This window comes from Anabrus simplex, chromosome X (assembly GCF_040414725.1).
Source record: "Anabrus simplex isolate iqAnaSimp1 chromosome X, ASM4041472v1, whole genome shotgun sequence".
Classification (NCBI taxonomy): Eukaryota; Metazoa; Arthropoda; class Insecta; order Orthoptera; family Tettigoniidae; genus Anabrus; species Anabrus simplex.
In genome coordinates this window covers 79,081,862-79,097,435 of record NC_090279.1, presented here as the reverse complement: position 1 = coordinate 79,097,435, position 15,574 = coordinate 79,081,862, and the positions used below count along the sequence as shown (strand labels likewise).

General features: G+C 38.4%; 1 long non-coding RNA gene across 1 annotated transcript in view; it reads right to left on the bottom strand.

Annotated features, from left to right (window-relative positions):
• LOC137503092 (uncharacterized) overlaps positions 1 to 15,118 on the bottom strand; it is a 38,033-nt gene extending 22,915 nt beyond the window's left edge. The window contains exons 1-2 of the long non-coding RNA XR_011019042.1: positions 15,014 to 15,118; positions 12,854 to 12,928 (exon numbers count right to left, since the gene is read on the bottom strand). This is a non-coding gene — a long non-coding RNA (uncharacterized lncRNA). The remainder of the gene's footprint in view (positions 1 to 12,853; positions 12,929 to 15,013) is intronic.
• Between the last annotated feature and the right edge of the window lie 456 nt (positions 15,119 to 15,574).

The following is a 15,574-nucleotide window of genomic DNA, read 5'->3' as shown; positions in this document are numbered from 1 at the left end:
TTCACTAAAAGAGCTCACCCACTGCACCTCCTCAATTCTCGTTTTCTCTCAGCTCTTTCCACCCTTAATTATTCTGTTAATCCTTTCCCACACTGTTTCAATGCTATTCAACTTACATTCCTTATTTATGGCTTCAGTCTGTTCCTCCAACAATGCCTTTCTTGCCTCACAAATTTTCTTTTTATAATTTTTCCTTAACTTACAGAAGACCTCTCTTTCTGCCCTCCCACCTTTTTCCTATCCTCTCCTAAGGCTAACAGCACCCTCTTCCCCATTCCTTCACACTCTTTATTAAACCATTCTTCACCCTCTTCCTTTTTTCTCCTTTTGAATTTTTCCGTCTGAGCTATCATCTATAAAACACAATATAAATAAACATTTCCTAAGTATAATAATATAATACCTGCAAAAAATTAATATACAACGAATTGCAACAACAAAAACAACAACAACAACAACAATAATAATAATAATAATAATAATAATAATAATAATAATAATAATAATAATAATAATAATACAGTAATAATAATAATAATAATAATAATAATAATAATAATAATAATAATAATAATTATGCCTTATTATTATTTTATAGACAAGCCTAATATTTACAATTAATTTGTCCAATTCCAGAAATATATCACACTAATGAATATTACAGTTTTCGTGTTTTCATTGCCAGTGAAAAACATTACAAAATGGGGATTGGGTTAAGGTTAACTATGCTGGGAACCACAGCTGAGTATGCTCTATCACTATTGATGAATGATATAATAATAAGAAGAACAAGAAGACAAACAAGAAAGGTCAGGATGAGAAGGAGAAAAAGAAGGAGAAGAAGAAGAAGACAAGAAAGAAGAAATCTGTCACACTACGAGCTCATTTCATAGAGGTATTTTGAGCACATATTTTAGGTCATCCGTGGTTTGATATCCCTCTGACCTCCTGCAGAAGGAAGTTTCATTCACGGCTGGCCACAACAGTGAAGGAATTGTTGTAGGTTGACGTTTTATGCTTAATAATAGCAAGCAATGTCTAGCTCAGTGCTCTGGTGTTTTTATCATAGCGCTCAGAAAGGCTATGAAATCATTCATACAGGTAAGATGGGGACTGTAAGGTAAGGATTCGGTGCAATGAAGTCAGGGTATGCAGCTTGCATCTCTCTTCAAAGCATAGCCATCCGAAGACAACGTAAGACTGGGTAACATGATCTGAAAATTTCAGATTATATATAAATCTTACACAGGCATTCTGTGCACATTGTAGTTTATATTGAAGCTCTGTTTTCATGTCTTTGTAAACTACGTCAGAATAATTGAATATTGGAATAACAAGGCTTTCAAATAGTTTCTTCTTTAAACTGAATGGAAAAGTAAATTTGAAATTGTTTAATATGTCCAGCAGTGCGAAAATTCGCCCACTCACAGATATTGTCTGATCCGTCCATGAGAAGTGCTGGTCAATGAACACTCCGAGACGTTTTACGCTCTTGCGAAAGTATAAAGCTTTGTTTTAAAGTCGTACGTCAGAGTTCGGTAATTATTGGAAATGGGTGGGCTACTGTTATGGTTTGGGAATTTTGGGGTTTAAAATAAGTCCGTGCTGGGAAGACCATTTGCTTATGGCCTCTAGATCCATGTAAATTTGCTCAATTGCTTTCGAAATGTCTGTTGGTTTTGCATGGATGTACAATTGTACATCATCAATATTAATGTGACATTTACAATGAGTCAGCAGTTTAGCTAAGTCTTTGATATAGACAGAAAATAGCAAGGGAGCTAGGATTGACCCTTGTGGTACACCCATTTCACATATTGCCATGAAGGAAAGGTACCTTGCTTGATGACACGTTGTTGACATTCGTGCAAATAGGCTCCCATCCATCTCAGAGAACTGTAGGAGAACCCTAGGTGATAAAGTTTGGATAGGAGCAACTCATGCTCTACAGAGTCAAATGCTTTCCTGAATTCCAATAATACTATAACTGTCAGTTTTTGCTCATCAATAGCCTGTCTTATATCATCAGTCACGCTTAGTAAGGTAGTACATGTACTGTGCTTTTGTCAGAAACCTGACTGGAGTGGGTCTAGTATGTCGTGGTTGTTGAGATAGTTCACAATTTGGTTAAGCACTATGTGTTCGAGTCCCTTGGCTATTATAGACAGTATATTAATAGGTCTGTAGTCACTGTTTAGTCTACGAGATTTTGTTTTCAGTAAAGGAACTACCAGGGCCATTTTGCAGACAGCTGGTAATACACTGTTTTGAAGGGAGAAGATGTATATGAATGTCAATATTGGATTAATAGCATTGATAATTTTCTTTAGCATTATATTACATATATTGTCCACCCTTGTGGATTTAGTTTTAATTTGCAAGATAGATGCTTTCACTTGCAGGAGTGTGAAATAACTACAATAAAATTTGCCTCTGCCTATGGATGGTGTGTTGTAATTTGCACTCAAAAGATTTCCGTTTGCTTCTTTGTTTTATTGAACATGGGAGTATACGAAGTGATTATTCAGTTCATAAAGAGAAATCCCCAAATCATCTAGCTTGTCTGGTTTGTCCAGATTGTCGGACTGAACTTCCACAAGGTAGCAGGTCTTAAAAGACAGGTTTTATAAGGTCATGGGCGTAACGTAGCCGAGTGTTTTTTACTATCTGAGTCGTTTTATTACATAGGCGTTTGTAACAGATAAAGTTTTCCTATGTCGGGTAATGTTTATATTTCCTATGAGCTGCATCCCACTTAGCTATAATTGCTCTAATATCATCAAATAGCCATAGGGAGAGTTTTTACAGATGTGTGCTGTTCGTAGAGGAGCGTGTTTGTCGAAATTATGTGGTATCATGTTATTGAAAATGGTGACCATGTCATCAATGTTAGGTCTATGAGTTATCTTCTGCCACGGCATCGAAAAAGCGTCTTCCAATAACATTGAAAATACGGCTATAGTCTCTGTAAGTAATTTACTTAGGTTTATGTGTGGGGCATTGCAGCGCATAAGTCATAAACATAATGTCATGGGCTGACAGTCTGGGAGCAGATGTTTGGCCATGATGTAATACTCTATCAGGGTTGTTCATTACTATTAGGTCCAGTAGTGTGTGTGGAGTTTAAGTGTGGTGAGTGGGAGAAAGTGGGAGGATTGCCATACTGCATGCCTGAAACTAATTCAATTGATGGGTGATTTTGGAAGAATTTGTAACTAGAATGTTTGTATTGAAGTCTCCGATCATTATAACTTGTTCGTACGTAGGTAACAGTCTGTAAAGATAAGTCTCTACGTCATTCAGGCAGCGAGTTTTAGGTGGCTTGTATACAGCACCTACTAAGCATTTCACAGTAGAGACCTGTATCTCTATGAATATGTACTCAGGTTTCCGCTCACACTGATACTGATTGATAATTTGAGGTTTCAAGCACAAAGAGACAAAAGCACAGACCCCACCTCCCCCTTTGGCAAGTCTGTCATTCCTCAGAAAGCCAGGTAATTTCAGATTCTTAGCCTGATGTTTGGACTTTCAAACAACTTTCTCTCCATAAGATTATATTAAAGGACAGTGATATGAAAATCGCTTTTAATTCATGTATACGATTTTGAGAAACTAAACTCTGGGCAATAACGTGACATATGTGAAGTGCGCTTTTATGCCCATTTAGGGCTGACTGGAGATTGTGTTGCAGCTTCAAGGGGTGGGGTTTGGGTCAATGGACTAGCAGGTAGACCGGTTGAAAGGATAGGTGGGGAAGGCGAAGTGTGTAAAGTATAGCTATGGTCAGAGGGATTACGGCTGTTTGTGATGTGCATTGCCAATTCCTAAAATGAAACTAACTAGAACACAGCATGTGACTACATTCCATGAATGGTCAGCAATTAACGTATTTTAGAAAATTACATTGTCAGTAATAATAATAATAATGATAATAATAATAATAATAATAATAATAGTGATACCATGCAGCAGCAGAATAGGCATACAGAATACTCAAGTAGGAGCTTATTCGACATGTTGATGTTAGATCTATGTAGACGTAATACCGAGGCCTGATTTAAATTAGAACCAGTTAGGAAAATTTTATTAAAGAGTAAGTAGATTGACAGGTGGTAGGATAAAAAGACAGAATAGCAAAGAGATATTTAGATAAATAGATAAATATATACAGTAAATGGATAGATAGATGAAGATAGCGAGATAGATAAAGTTACTTGAAAAAAATAAAAAAGCTAGCTTCTCAACTGTGACTAACAGTAAAGGATGGGAGTGGACTAACATTGTCAAGTGATAAGGCAGCACTGCAACAGAAGCTTAAGCCATAGGAAGTTCCTTTAAGTGGCACTCTTAATTTCATCCCGTTGGCCTTCTTGATTACAATGTCTCCTGAGTCAGTCCAAGTGTTTGTAAGACCAAAATGCTGGATTGCTGTCTTCAAGATGAACATTCAGATAGCCATATGATCTTCATGTATTGTTGTGGATGAGTCTTTCAGTTTTCTTTTCCTAGTGAAGACATCCTGCCGTGAGCGATAAGACACAAATTTCACTAGGAAGGTCTTGTTTTCCCTGGTGATCGAGGTCCTACTCTGTGACACCTATCAATGTCATTACGTCTAACATCTGCTCCTACTGCTTTGCACATCTTGAGCACTAGTTCATCACAGTTTTCGTTGGCACATTCGAGGATGCCAGAAATTTTTACATTATTTCTCCTGCTGTATTGCTCAATTGAATCGCACTTGGTGTCCACATCCTCCTTCAGTTTGTATATTCCCGACTCTTTCTTATCAACTTTTTCAGTTAACTCTGGAAATGCTTTGATATTAAATCTTAAACTTTCTTCAAGTTCTTTATGACCAATTTTTTTAAGCGGGCCGAAATGGCATACACAATTATTTCAAGGAAGCTGTCCGAGTTAATGAAGTCGTACAGCCAGCACTTCACGAGGCAGTCTACGTTGGCAGCACTGGTAGTGGCTGGGCTTCCAACTCCGTTGTTTTGGTGGCCCGTTTTTGTTACAATGCAAATTTGGAAGAAAAAGACGATCAATACCGACAAAATGTGTGGGTATATCGATTCGTAAATACAAACGTAACACTTCCACAAGTTTTTATCACTTCCACTGCTGAATAACACCTTCAAATCACTTGATTACTGTGGAGCCTCACTCACCCATGTCCGTCACCAACCATTTCATCAGATAGGTTAGAAACTCAACACGGTACAGCCCGAACGGTGTCACGATGCATTACACATTTACACAAGGTTTTCCTACATCAGCACAATTAATAATTGTAATAATAATAATAATAATAATGAGAACTCGAATGAGTACTAACTTCAAGTGAATTTCACACTTTCCTGCATTTAGTCAGTGTTTGTAGTCTCTTTTTTAGAATTTACGAGGTAGTGACTATCACACATGTCATTGCTTAGTAAACAAACACAGTGTGGAAGCCATACATTTAAGCGATTAGAATACTTAGAACACGATATAGGCCTCGCCATTCCCCAACAACACAGAATATACGAGAGTAAGCAGATCAAAACATCGAAAATTTAATTGATCATAGTCGCTACTGCTTGCTGTAGGCTATCCATATAGCTAATGAAGCTACCTGTTACTTCACATTCGAGATCACACTGGTTTTGTTAATGTTTATTCAGTTTTCTTTACAATTTATTCCTGGCAGAAAAGACATGCACAAGATTAATATTATAAAAAATTTTAAAATGTCCTTCTACTAAGGGATAAATACGGTATGTCCATTTTATCTGGCAGCGGAACGAATTTCCAGATTTTTCTGAATTCCCTGACATTTCCTGGTTTTCTCACTATTAATCCAATACCCTGATATTCCCCAGTTTCCGGTTTTCCATATGGGTGGCCGCCCTGCTAAACCCGTATTTCTATGGCGAGGCCACAGTCTTTTTATTTGTGTTGAAGAAGTTAAAAAAAGGTGCACAACTGTGTGTTGCCATGTATGTCTTTACTAGCTGATGTGAAAGCCTCCTCTTGTCCTTTTAGTCAAATGGGGATGCTCGTGCTTAAAGTTGGCTACAGAGTCAATGTTGAAATCGAATACTGAGGGATGTTTAGTGAAGAGTGAGTAACGAGATGAGGGTAGAAGGATATTTAAGAGTAGAGAAGAAAGGGTTAAATTTGACGAAAAACGCTGTGTATACATTTACTTACCACGTCGACCTTTCTGGTGTGAACTAGTTGCCTTTGCAGAATCAGAACGAATGATAATTGCACTTTCTGTATTGTATCTGTGTGGTATTGAGGAAAGTGGGTGTGGCAGAGGAGAGGAGATGAGTGGAGCATTAAGCTTACGTGCTGTTGGCCGTAGGCTGAACATTTACACCGATAAGGGCACATACTTCTTCGGAGTAGCAAAAGAAATCAAGGCCTTTCTAAAAGACAACCCTGAGATGGTTGGTTGGTGATTATTGTTTTAAGAGGAAGTACACCTAGGCAACCATCCTCTGTATAACACTAATCAGAGCGGAAAAATGGAAGGCGTCCGACACTTCAAAAAATGAAGATATCGACCAAAGCAAGACAAGGGCCACGAAGGGCGTGAAAATGAAAGACTCCCAAGACCTCGCAAACCTAATAGCATCGGGGTTGGAAAATAACAAGAGTTGACCTAGAGAGGTCAGATAGGATAGATAAAAGTGAGGAGCCCGGCACAAGTAAGTGGAAGCAATGCCAGGACTCAGCTAAGGGCCCCGTGGTCGCCAACCCACGCTCCAAAGACCAGAGCCCCTCGGGAACCTCATAGTCGCCTCTTACGACAGGCAGTGGATACCGTGCGTGTTATTCTACCGCCCCCACCCACAGGGGGAGACAACCCTGAGAAAACCAACTCTTCACACAACTGCAGGCATGGGACTGACATGGCATTTCATCCCACCTGCAGCACCACACTTTGGTGGAATCTGGGAAGCAGCTGTCAAGAGTCTGATATATCACCTCAGAAGAGTGGTGGATACTTATCGCTTCACCAACAAAGAATGGACCACTCTTACAACACATACTTACACCCTCTAACTAAATATTACTTAGGCGTGTCTTAATTGTGTAAATTGTCATTTGTGAACTTACAACAAGTTTCCTCATTTTTATAACACATGTTCCTCTGTGTAACACTTTGACTAGAGTAATCAGGATCCTGATTTTAATCCCTAAGGTATGAGATCATGCCTGATGATGCCCATGCAATGGGCGAAATATGTCCCTTTAAATTATTATGACAAGATATAAATCCTCCTTTTAAGAACCCAATGTGTACTGAATATGAGGATTTCAATAAACTTTTGTAACATTGCTGAATTAATGTATATGTCCATACGGACCAGTCATTCGATTTGTAACATACAATAATCTGAGATTGTTGTAAACAACCCACGGAGTGAAATTAAATTCCACTGTTCGTATCGGAGTTGAACCCTGTACAGAAATGTTATATTAATATTGTGTAGGAAACTAACAACTCATATAATTACTATAAATCCAATCATAGATCAAGGAGGCTATCTTCTTGTCGGTGGACGACTACACAACACTCCAATACTAGTGGAGGGGAAACTTTACAAATTCTGTATCATATCATCACACAAATATAATTATGATGGCGGAACAACTTCGACTACTTCATCTTGGCACTCAACCCTCTGAGAGACAAGTTTAGGATCTCATCAGCAAGGGGAATGGAAAGAAGCCACATTCATACACGTCTCAAGTGTTATACGTTCAATGCAGGTACCTCAGAACAATTAATGTGAAATACACAAATGGTGCCTTTAATCCCGACATACCCATTCCTTAAAACTAGCATTGACTATGCTGGCCAAATTCTAATAAAAAATCGTGTGAAATCGAACAAGACCAGACTGCCTAGCTACCAAGGCTGTCTACATAGACATGATACGTGATCTCACCACAACATTTCTCTGCACTTTCTTGACTTAGTTCTCATAGAGTTCAACCCCTGAACATTTACAGCAATAAAGGAGCAAACTTCTTCAGAGCAATTGAAGAAATCAAGGCCTTTCTGCAAAACAACCCTCAGAAAACCAACTTTTCACACAATTGCAGGCAAGGGACTGACGTGACATTTCATCCCTTCTGCAACACCACACTTTGGTGGAATCTGGGAAGCAGCTGTCAAGAGTCTGATCTAACGCCTCAGACATGTGATGGATTCTTATCGCTTCTCCAACAATGAATGGACCATTCTTGCAACATATACTCACATTGATTCACCAAAGCCAAATGATGATCCTTTTGACACTCCTTACCCAACTACATCTCATTTCCTTATGTTGTTGTTGTTTGAGTCATCAGTCCATACACTGGTTTGATGCAGCTCTCCAAGCCACCCTATCATGTGCTAACCTTTTCATTTCTACGTAACTATTGCATCTTACATCTGCTCTAATATGCTTGTCATATTCATACCTTGGTCTACCCCTACCATTCTTACCACCTACACTTCCTTCAAAAACCAACTGAAGAAGTCCTGGGTGTCTTAAGATGTGTCCTATATTTATATCTCTTCTTCTCATCAAATTTAGCCAAATCAATCTCCTTTCACCAATTCCATTCAGTATCTCTTCATTCGTGATTCGATCTATCCATCTCATCTTCAGCATTCTTCTGTAACACCACATTTCAAAAGCTTCTATTCTCTTTCTTTCTGAGCTAGTTACCGTCCATGTTTCACTTCCATACAATGCCACGCTCCACACGAAAGTCTTCAAAAACATCTTTCTAATTCCGATATCAATATTTGAATTGAGCAAATTTCTTTTCTTAAGAAAGCTCTTCCTTGCTTGTGCTAGTCTGCATTCTATGTCCTCCTTACTTCTGCCATCGTTACTTATTTTACTACCCAAGTAACAATATTCATCTACTTTCTTTAAGACTTCATTTCCTAATCTAATATTCCCTGCATCACCTGCCTTCGTTCGACTGCACTCCATTACTTTTGTTTTGGACTTATTTATTTTCATGTTGTACTCCTTACCCAAGACTTAATCCATACCATTCAGCAACTTCTCGAGATCTTCTGCAGTCTCAGATAAAATAACAATATCATCGGCAAATCTCAAGGTTTAGATTTCCTCTCCTTGCACTGTGATTCCCTTTCCAAATTTCTCTTTGATTTCCTTTACTGCCTGTTCTATGTAAACATTGAAAAGGAGAGGGGACAAACTGCAGCCTTGCCTCACTCCTTTCTGGATTGCTGCTTCTTTTTCAAAGCCCTCGATTCTTATCACTGCAGGCTGATTTTTATACATTTTTTAGATAATTCTTCGTTCTCGGTATCTGATCCCTATAATCTTCAGAATCATAAATAGCTTGGTCCAATCAACATTATCGAATGCCTTTTCTAGATCTATGAACGCCATGTACGTGGGCTTGTCCTTCTTGATTTGATCCTCTAAGATCAGACGTAAAGTCAGGATTGCTTCACGTGTTCCTACATTTCTTCTGAAGCCAAATTGATCTTCTCCCAACTCAGCTTCAACTTGTTTTTCCATTCTTCTGTAAATAATACGTGTTAAAATTTTGCAGGCATGAGATACTAAACTAATGGTGCGGTAGTTTTCACACATGTGAGCACCGGCTTTCTTGGGAATAGGTATAATCTCATTCTTCCGAAAATCAGATGGGACTTGTCCTGTCTCATACATCTTATGCACTAAATGAAATAACTTTGCCATGCTGGTTTCTCCTAAGGCAGTCAGTAATTCAGAGGCAATATCATCAATTCCAGGTGCCTTGTTCCGATTGAGGTCACTCCTAGCTCTGTCAAACTCTGACCTCAAAATTGGGTCTCCCATTTCATCAGCATCAACACCCTCTTCATGTTCCAGAACCAAATTATCTACATCTTTACATTCATACAACTGTTGGATATACTCCTGCCATCTTGTTGCTTTGTCTTCTTTCCCTAGAAGTGGCTTTCCATCTGAGCTCTTAATATTCATACACCTAGATTTCCTTTCTCCAAAGGTTTCCTTGATTTTCCTGTATGCAGCATCTACCTTTCCCAGGACCATACAACCTTCGAAATACTTGCACTTCTCTTTCAGCCATTCTTCCTTAGCTACCTTGCACTTTCTATCCACTTCATTCTTTAATCGCCTGTATTCTTTTCTGCCCCCTTCATTTCTAGCATTCTTGTATTTTCGTCGTTCATCAATCAGGTCTAGTATCTCCTGAGTTATCCACTGATTCTTAGTTGGTCTTTTCTTCCTTCCTAACATTTCTTCAGCAGCCCTACTGACTTCATTTTTCATGACTTTCCACTCTTCCTCTATAGTGTTTCCTTCGGCCTTTTCTTTTAGTCCTTGTGCAACATGTTCCTTGAAACAATCCCTCACACTCTTTTCTTTCAACTTGTCTAGATCCCATCTTTTTGCATTCTTTCCTTTAATTTCTTCAACTTCAGATGGCATTTCATGACCAACAAGTTGTGGTCAGAGTCCACGTCTGCTTCTGGGAAAGTTTTGCAATCCAACACCTGGTTTCTGAATCTCTGCCTAATCATAATGAAGTCTATTTGATACCTTCCAGTGTCTCCAGGTCTCGTCCACGTATACAGCCGTCATTTGTGGTGTTTGAACCAAGTATTGGCATGGACTAAATTATGATCAGTGCAGAATTCAACCAGCCGACTTCCTCTTTCATTCCTTTGTCCCAATCCAAATTCTCCTACTGTACTACCTTCTCTTCCTTGGCCTACCACTGCATTCCAGTCTCCCATCACAATTAGATTCTCGTCACCTTTTACATATTGTATTAAATCTTCAATCTCCTCATATATTCTTTCGATTTCTTCATCATCCGCTAAACTAGTAGGCATATAGACCTGCACTATTGTGGTGGGCATTGGTTTGGTGTCTATCTTGACGACAATAATTCTTTCACTATGCTGGTCGTAGTAGCTTACCCGCTGCCCTATTTTCTTATTCATTATTAAACCAACTCCTGCATTTCCCCTGTTTGATTTTGTGTTGATAATTCGGTAGTCGCCTGACCAAAAATCTTGTTCTTCCTGCCAACGTACTTCACTTATACCAACTACATCTAACTTTAGCCTATCCATCTCCCTTTTCAGAATCTCTAACCTACCACAACGATTCAAACTTGTAACATTCCACGCTCCGACTCGCAGAATGTCAGTATCCATCTTCCTGATGATCGCCCCCTCTCGTGTAGTCCCCACCCTGAGATCCGAATGGGGGACTAGTTTACCTCCGGAATATTTTTTTTTTTTTTTTTTGCTAGGGGCTTTACGTCGCACCGACACAGATAGGTCTTATGGCGACGATGGGATAGGAAAGGCCTAGGAGTTGGAAGGAAGCGGCCGTGGCCTTTATTAAGGTACAGCCCCAGCATTTGCCTGGTGTGAAAATGGGAAACCACGGAAAACCATTTTCAGGGCTGCCGATAGTGGGATTCGAACCTACTATCTCCCGGATGCAAGCTCACAGCCGCGCGCCTCTACGCGCACGGCCAACTCGCCCGGTCCGGAATATTTTACCCGGGAGGAAGCCATCATCAGTACATCATTCATACAGAGAGAGCTGCATGTCCTCGGGAGTTAGTTACGGCTGTAGTTTCCCGTTGCTTTCAGCCGTGTAGCAGTATCAACACAGCTAAGCCATGTTGAGTATTATTACAAGGCCGTATCAGTCAATCATCTAGACTGCCGCCCTTGCAACTACCGAAAGGCTGCTACCCCCCTTTCGATGAACCATTCGTTAGTCTGGTCTCTCAACAGATATCCATCCGATATGGTTGCACCTGCGGCTCGGCTATCTGCATCATTGGGACACGAAGCCTCCCTACCGCGGCAAGGTCACATGGTTCCTTATAGGAGAGCAAATTACCACACTCTCTGATACTGATTATACTTCCTCTCTCATCACAACCTTGCCCACATGGCTATATTTTCAAAAGCTTACACAGAACTCCTAGAAGAGATTGTGATATGAATATCTCAATAAATGCACAATGAAATACCCCATAGCAACATAGTCATACTGAAAGAAGAGGACACGCATGCTATGAAGTGGATGACGACAGTGATCAAATGTGTATCCTGGTAACAACAAATTAATTCATGTAAAGAATGTTCAGGTGTGTAACGGTGAACTTACAAGGCCAATTCACAAACACTATCCTGTACGAAGTATGAAACAGAAATTCAAGATAACTCTTGAATGGCTTATTTATTCCATTGCATGCTTAAGTAATATTATAAGTCACAATGGACAAGTAACACCACAGACCACATTAGGAAGAATAATTTTCACTTGCCACAAGATGGCTACAATGTGTGTAGTATATAAGCGAACGCACACAGTAAACAAGAACATCACCTGCAACTTGTATCAACAAATTACTGTATTATCTAGAAATCAATATTTAAAATAATCAATAAGATAACAAGGGTGTTTCATTTGGAAGCAACTAGTAAAATATCCTGTAACAGTAACAAAACAATGTATCTTATAACTACATTGCGTTCAAAACTATTCATGAATTCAGAAGTATTTGTAGGAATGATACCAGCTCCCAAACAATATAGAGGAGAGGTCTTTGGAATAATCCTAATTGCTGCACGATTCATAACGCAAGATCTTGGAACAACTTGAAGAAAAAGTTAAAATTAGGTAAGTAAACAGTCAATCTCATAAAAAAGCATATTTTCTGTAGGACTATCAATCATGTGCACTGAAATGAAGGATCGAACCCTGGTATCTGTTGAGCCATTTTCTAACCATTTCAATTACCTGACAATAGCTTATCAAATTATGTACATTACCTCAAGAGAGTTTTCCTGCGTTGACCCTGACTCCGTTAACTCTGATTTAAGTTCTTCTTTCACAGCTATCACTTCCTGCGGAAAATAAGATATAATAGGTATCCTTGTAACACACATCTACAAATATAGTCACCAACAAATGAGCATGTTAATTCATTAATTTCCAGTATTACGGTTACTTTCAGAATTTCACTAATATTTAAGGAAGATTTCTACCAGCAGAGGATTGTTATAAATAAAGGCTGTACTGAGAATGGTGTTACTATTCTTGCTCACTCATTATGTGAGAGAAAGGATAAGACTGAGAACAAAATATAAAATGCAAAACATTTTCTAGCCATATCAGAAGATATAATACCAGAGATGGAATTGGGGCCATCTCACACAGAATTTGGAAGGAAGCAACCATAGGCATAAACTCTAAATTGTATGAATTGTTTTCAAATGTACAATCATATCAATCATATCTTAAAATTTGTTTAAACCAATTACAAGTGTTACAACTGTTCTAAATAATTTATTGTCTCAGCATGGAGTTTGTTTATAGACAGCTTAAAATAACTTGAAATATTGAAATCACATTCTCTACTCTGGTTTTGCTGAGATCACAGGGGCCACATAAAGCATTAAGACAGTTCTGTTTCAAACATATATTTCAATGCTTCCAAGTGTAAAATAAAAAAATAAACATGAAAGAAGCAGGCTTATCAGTCTTATAACAGCGAAAGATGTGATGTAGCCCAAAGTCAAAGCAACTAGAAATGAAATAGTTTACTACTACAAGCATGTTATATAGTGTTCTCTGAATAACTGTGGGGATGAAGACACTGTCAGTGGAAAGTCAGCAATGTTGGAGTGTACATCTGCAGTTTAAGAAGATCTTTCAAGATCTACTATGAGACAATTAAATTTCTCACTTGGATTCATAAAACCTTGTTGGCACCAAACGAAGGGAAGAGACTGTGATCAAAAGCTTATGTTCTAATATAAGTTGATCATAAGCTTATGTTCTAATATAAGTTAACTTACTAATCAAAGTGAATTAAAGTATCAAGTTCTAGAATATACTGACTTAACCCATTCAATATAGAAGGGAACAGTACTGAACTAAGGAATGCATGAAAAGGATGCATACAAAGGAGAGGGAAATAATGACGAGGAAAGAAAATTTTTGTTTAATGTGCCTTGAGTCCCTAAAGTGTCAGAGCCCAGAAAGGGGCATATTAAATAAATTATTCTCAGAAATCCTGCATCCTGGAGCCCTTAGACATGTTTCTCTATATAATACAGAATCTGACCTGTATTTCAGAAATAAAATGAGCTAACCACTATTCTGCCTTTCTAAATGAATTCAACGTCTGAGCAAAATACTTATTTTGAGAGAATATATGTTCAGATTTTCAGCTATTTTATCCCTCGTATACCTTAGGCAAATCTGCTCGTTCTTTAACACACATATCTTCCAGCACATTGTGGATGCGAGGGTAACCCAAAATAATCACACCTGTGTGGACATTTTGTTTAGCAGACTGGTGTATCCAGTCTCAAAAACACTAACGAAGGATTTGTGATTTAACGTCTGCTACACTAACTATGATAGGAGTAATAATGTTTAACATGTGGTGCTAATGGTGGTGCAGTAGTGTTAGAAGATATTAGTTTAAAAGAAAAGAACAATGGGCCAACCATCCTCTATTATAATATTTCTTTTATTGCTATTTGCTTTACGTCGCACTGACACAGGTATGTCTTATAGCGATGAAGGGATAGGAAAGGCCTAGGAATTTGAAGGAAGCGGCCGTGGCCTTTATTAAGGTACAGCCCCGGCATTTGCCAGGTGTCTATTATAATGAGAGGGGAAGAACAGAAGAGGTGCAACCCCTGAACCAAAGTAATTTCGATACTGACAGTAAAATGTACAGACTAATCCAACTCCAACCTTAAGGTCCTAAGAGTAGGCAGCTTTGTGTAGTGCTTAGGGGTGTATTCCCATACAAAGAAACAAAAAGAATTGCATTATGAATAAATGATCATGCAGCAAATGGTGACTGCTGGTGTTAATATTGAGGAAGCAAATAGAAAATTATGCTTCTGCCAAACTTATTCAACTATTAAGGGTTAATTTCTGCCCTCTAAAAAGTTATCTGAAATGAGACTTACAAGTGGTGCAGTTGTTGTTTCTTCAAGCCAGGCTTGTTCCTCTTTCACCTTTATATCTAGATCCATTTTGCACTGCAGCCGAAGTAGTTAGAAGGTACTGGGATTGTTGATTACTTCCAACGACCTTACACTGAAACATAAACCAGAAAAATATATTACCTTATTGCTGTCATTGCTACTTATGTTGTTTGTCAACAGACTAAGCAATAAGCTTGTGATTTTATATGACCATGAATATTATGATCATACTGAAAAACTTGAAATTTTACATGATTGTTGATATTGTGATCATACCTATAAGACCTCAAATTTTCTATGACTGATACCTTGGTCAAAGCTAACGACCTCCAGTTTTACATGACTTGTGAAAAGATGATCACTTCCATAGGAATATAAGTTAACATATCTGTCGATATGAAGATTAAAGCCAAAGGACCCTTAGTATTACATGACATATATCACATTAATAGCTACGTAACATACAGTTTTATATGGAACTGAAACCACAACAAGATGACTTTCTTGTTAAAAATTCAATGCACATCGCTTGTGATCAAAATG